Raw genomic sequence first — 6,000 nt, 5'->3', positions numbered from 1 at the left:
ATCCTCTATCATCTTGCTCATAATTTTCAACCCAGTTATGCACTTGAGGACCTTTTTGCCTTCTCTTGTATACCATCATACTAACTCCTTCAATTGCGTTTACTTGCTTGGGACCTTGCACTTGTTGAAGTTGGGTTTTGGCTACTTGATTCATTGTGGTCAACTTGGCAATTGCTTGCCCATGATCATGTAATTCCTTATGCAAGTGAATCATATTTGGATCGCCTTGAGGAACGTTTTCTCTACTTTCACATGCCGATGAAGTATTTTCCATTTCATCAAGAATCTCACAAGCTTCCGCATATAGCATTTTCATGAAATTTCCACCGGCATGTTGGTTGACCACACATTGATTGGTAGCATTGATCCCCCTATAAAAAGTTTGTTGAATCATAGCCTTCATCATATCATTGTTCAGGCACTCTTTCACCATAGTACGGTACCTTTCCCACATCTCATGCAAAGGCTTATTGGGTTCTTGTTTGAAAGCTAGAATCTCGTCACTATGAGTTGCCATATGCCCGAGAGAAAAGAACTTAGAAATGAATTTCTCGGCCAATTCATCCCATGTATGGATAGAATGCTTTGGAAACCTCTCCAACCAGTCCAAGGCCTTCCCTCATAGAGAGAAAGGGAATAGCCTCAACCGCAAAGCATCTTCAGAGACATTTGTTCGTTTACTCCCCCAGCAAGTGTCAACAAACACTTTCAAGTGTTTGTATACATTTTGACCCGGAGCCCTAGTGAGGAATCGCCGTTGTTCCAACAGTGTAAGCATGAAATTTGTGATTTGAAAGTTTCCCGCCCTAATGGAAGGCGAGACTATGGCACTTGCATATCCTTCATTTGGCAACACCTGTTGTGCCGCTGCTCTTGGAGGAGGTGGGGTGGAACTGGAACGTTGTCTTGAGGCGGGCAGCCTCGTCTGTTTACTTGAGGTTCAAGGGGAACCTCATCAACTTGGTCACATCCCCGTCATCCCCCAATGGCATGTTTCCAAGAGGATCATTGTTGTTGAGAGCCATTGTATCACCTACTCAATACCTCTCGATAGTTAGAGTGATTTTGCCCAATTTGGCTTTCTCAAGTACAAATGGGTAATGCAAAAAACAAGTGATAGATGCTCAATTCGGGTCTTACAATCTCTAGATTCAACCCTTTAATTTGGGCTACCAATTTCTTGAGTTCAACCCAATTCCTTGTTAGCCAAGTTTTTCTAGACATAGTCTCCCTTTCTCAAGTAGAGTCTAAGTCAATTAGGCATGAATCAATATTTGCAACCATTATTTCTTAAATTCAAGCAAGAACTAGGCTAAATATCACTAACCCAATCACAAACAAACCCTAAATTAAACACCCATTAGGTACCCACAGTATGGTTGGGTCACAACCCTAGCTAGAAATTTAGCTACTCATAGAGAAAATTGAAGAAACTAAAGAAGAAAATAAGATTAAACTCATAATATATGATAAAGGGAATAAATCCAATGTTAAAATGATAAACTATCACAAAGTTATCCAAAGCAGTAAAGGAAAAACGGCTATCTACTTTCTGATGTTCAAACTTGACCCAAATTTTACAAAAAAGACTATTTATACACAACTAAAATTATCGGAAAAAATTACCCCTGTGGAGGTTCTGTAACCGCATAACTGTGTGTGTAGTCCGCATTTTGATGTTGGCTTGACAGGATGGACTTCTGTGGCTGCACAATTCTGGGTTGCGACCGCACTTCCTTAGATTCTGCGGACCGCACATTTATGAGTGCGGCCGCACTCTTGAGCTCGAGCTTTGACATGAGAGACTTCCGCGGACCGCACATTTCTGAGTGCGAACGCACTTTTGATTCTGCAGTCGCACAATAATGTGCGGCCCGCACTTTTTCATGGTCCAAAATCACATTTCTCTGAACCTCATCTTCTGTGGCAGCACAATAATAGTGTTGTCCTCACTTTGCAAAGAAAATCTATCAGAGGTCTATTCATGCTCTGCGTCCGCACACAATATTGTGCGGTCCGCATTTTGCCCTTTGTTGCTTTGTTTCAATCCTTGTCCAAAAGTACTCCTTTTTGAGTTAATTTTCATCTCTTTGGCTCCTTTTCCAATAATCCTGCAAGTAAGCACATTTTATCAGTTCTCGGGAATACCATTAAGAATTTTTGAGTTAAAATAAAAGCAAAAGGGTGCAAATAAGTAGTCAAGATCCCTACTTATCAAGGACCCAACGGACTTAAGTCATTTCTGCACTTGCAATGGAAATTTCGCAGGTGCGGCGTCGCAGGTGCGATTCTTGGCCCGGAGGTGCGAGATCGCTAGGCAGAAAAGGGTTAAGTGCGAGGGTTTTATTTCATTCTCCATTTTGGACCTAGAGAGCTCGGATTAAGGTGAAATTTCAAGGGATTTTCAGAGGAAGCTTGTGGGTAACGATTCTTAACTCCTTTATGGTTATATCCCACTAATCTATGGTTAAATTCATCATTTGATTAGGGTTTTGAGTTGGAACTTTGGGGGAAAATGGTAGAAACTTCATTGACTAAAATTTTGAGTTTTGGAAGGTGATTTGAGGTCGGATTCGAGTAATTCTTGTGACTTTTAGTCGATTTAGAGACGTGGGCCAGGGAGGCTTTATAGGGCGATTTTCTAATTTCTTGCTTTAGCTTTGATTCCATTAGATAGATTAGTTCCTTGTAGTTATATTTGTGAGCACATGATTTTTGCCCGACCCAAAATACTCCTATAAAATCACAAAAAATATATTTTGGTAGTTTATTTTAATTTTATATTTTTTAGGAATATTTGTTCAAGTGTTTGCATTTTTAGTTGCATTTTTGCATGCATTAAAACCATAGAAAATACCCCAAAAATACCAAAATTTCATGCATTGCATAATGCATAATAGGTTTTGTGTTAATTTGGTTAATGAATTGTTATTAAAATGAAAATGACAACAACAAAACATATACCTTTCACTTTACATTTCGCCTTTAATGATAAATTAGTAATTTTCTCCTCTTTATTTTAGGATCAATTAATTTTGTAAATATTACAAAACAAAGATAATTAGCTTGATTTTATAATTTAGAATAATTAGGATTGAATTTAGGATTTAATTAATTTAGGTAAGATTTTTATTAAAGAAAAGAAAAAGGAGAAAAAGAAAGAAAAAAAAATAAAGAAAAGGCTGATGTTTTTTGGCTTGGGCCACCCATTGAGACCAAAATCCAATGGCCCAAACCCCCTTTCCCTTCTAAAACCAGCCAAGCCCAATCCTTTACCTGGTCCAGCCGCTTACATAAATCAAACGACGTCGTTCCAGTGACCATCAATCCCAGCCGTTGATCACCCTTGATCTAACGGACAGGAACTAGCCTACCCCTTTACATATAATTGTCCTAACCATACCCTTAAACCCTTCAGACCCCCCCCCCCCCNCTTCAGAACCCCCCCATTTCCCCATCTCCTTCACTCTGAACCCAAAACCTAGCCGCCCTAATTCCCCATCTCTTCACCACCAGCCGCTGCCTGCCGGAAATCGCCCCACGGCGGCGGCACGTCGCCAAATAGCCCCAAATTCATACCCTACAACCTCCTTCCTCCTCTCAAACCAAATCCCTCATTAACTCTCCCAAAAAATCGCCCAAACTCGATGAAATCCAAATCTAGGACTTCAAAAAAAACCTAATTTTTTCTTTTCTAATTTTTCGCGCAATTCCAACTCGATTTGACCTAAATCTTGCATTAACAGATTGCTCTCAGCAAGAGTAATCGATTGACGATAGTTTTGAGTCATTTCGAGATCATCGGATTTGGCAGACTTGCCAGATTCCGGCCCGAATTCATCGGTTCTGTTCGTCCACCGGAGTTCGTTCATTATTTCTTCTGAGTTAAATTGGGGTAATGTCTCTTGCTGTTTTTTCCATCATCATCGTTTTCCTGCTTAGCTTGCATGTTTTAGCTTTAGGTTAATTTCAGTGTTTATTACAATTTGTTAAATTCTCATCTCAGTAGTCTGTTTAATAAGTTTTAACAGTCTTCTTTGGTTAGATTCGGTTTGGTGTTAGGGTGTTGATGATTTCTGTTTCCGCTTCTTTTCAGAGATTGGTTCATGCTAAATTTGTTAAGGGTTAAGTTTAGTTTAAAGGCTTATTGCATGGTGTTCTGTTTCTTCAGTCTTCGATTTGTGTTAATTCTTGTTTTACTTTGTTGGTCCTGATTTGTAAACAGATAGAAACTTGTAGGGTTAATTGAACAATAAAGAAAACTTAAGGGGGTTTCTTGAAGGGTAGGGAATTCAGATAATCCTTTTAGGAAACTTCTAGAACATGGACAGCTTTCGGTAAAGGATTTGGGTTTCTCACTATATACTTGAAAAGCGGAACTGTTTTTTGAGAAAACTATGGAAAAGCTAGCATTTTATCTCTGAGTTACTTTTTTTACTACCTGCCTTACGTTGTTATGAACCGTTGTTGGCTATTGGATGTTAGACCCGACCTTTGTTCCAGCTCGTCACTACTTTCAACCTAAGGTTAGGTTTATTACTTATTGAGTACATGTTTGCCTCGAAAAATGTAAGTGACAATTAAAGATGATTTGTGGCTTTAAAGATACGTGATATATTCTAATACTAGTGATTATATGAAAAATATTGAGCTTAAAAAAGAAGAAATGAAGAACCAAATTGATGTTGTTGGAACTGTAGGGGGCCTCAAGCTCGATTATCCAGGGACCTCGAGATCAGCTAAGAGTAATAAAGTATGAACAATAAAGTAAAGGCAATAAAGCTGAAAAGTAATTGCTAAGCACGTTAAACAAGAGAAAAATAAGAATGTTCTATTGCAGTGAATGGTCTGATCCTTTTACAATATGATTGGGATCTCCTTTATATGGGAGGAGAAAACTCTAACACAGTACCTTGCTCACAAAGGTAAAGAGTTCTATTCGTACAGGTGTATAACGGCCTAGTATGGACCTGTATTATTTCGTACAACCCTTATCCTATAATCAAAGCACAGGTCCACGTGTCCTTGAGAAATTACCGCTTTTTCTTGATTGACTTCGAGACAATGCCGCCTTCGATGTAGCCCGTGCCAGGTATTCGATCAGCTTCCCCGAGGTAGGTGCCCCTTAGTCGTGTACGATACCCACTTCGAGTCGCCCGGACTCGGGCCTATAGCCCGATTATGCCTTCAAAAATCATACTCCTCGATTTTGACCATATACAGATAGTCCCCGCGTTTCTTTGAATGGAATGATGTGAAACGATTTTGACATCGATTATCTCGAACCTCTAGTTATGACGTCATCCTCGTGAAGCTAACATTTGAAGTGATCGAAACGTCCCATCGACCCGCTTCCCAAAAACATTAAATGCACTCCAGTGTTGGTCGGCCATTAATGCCTTCGACCCGTCGCTTCCCCTCTATAAATATGGGGCGTCTTCCTTTTGTAAACAAATTTACCTTTCTTCAATCTCTTCCAATCCTCATCTCTTCAATATCCTGTTTCCTCCGCCTCTTTAAATGATGTAGAACACCAAACTTTATTTGGAAGCACTACATTCCAGTTCACCCGTCTTCCTTACCTTATAACCATGGCCAAAACTTCCAAGACGGTCCCTAAAAAAGACAAAACATCATCTTCCTCTGCCTCCCGAACGGTCAAAACGGTGGTGCCGCTGACACTTGAAGAGATCACCCCTGGTGATTGCCTCATTAAGAAGGACTTGAGTATCGAGAATCCTCCAAACGTCAAGGGCCGATGCGAGCATATGTCACAATATATTAGCCTGATAACCACGCAGCTCGTCAAGGACGTAAGGGAGGAATGACGATGGGGGGACGAAGTCAAGATTCAAATCCCGAAGCCTGATGAAAGCATAAATACCCATAAGGAGGGGTTTTTGAGTGTTTACACTTATCCCTTCCACCCTTCATTCTGGCGTATCGTGATCATGGTGCGGTACTTCTCTGAGAAGACTGAAGATTTAGAATTCACCCTCA

The 6,000-nt window shown here is 40.1% G+C and overlaps 1 pseudogene; it reads left to right on the top strand.

Moving 5' to 3' along the window:
• Positions 1–824: 824 nt before the first annotated feature.
• LOC109208989 overlaps positions 825–6,000 on the top strand; it is a 28,304-nt pseudogene continuing 23,128 nt past the window's right edge.

Source organism: Nicotiana attenuata, unplaced genomic scaffold (genome assembly GCF_001879085.1).
Source record: "Nicotiana attenuata strain UT unplaced genomic scaffold, NIATTr2, whole genome shotgun sequence".
NCBI lineage: Eukaryota > Viridiplantae > Streptophyta > Magnoliopsida > Solanales > Solanaceae > Nicotiana > Nicotiana attenuata.
The sequence above is the reverse complement of the archived record's forward strand: the minus strand, read 5'-3'. Positions and strand labels throughout refer to the sequence as shown.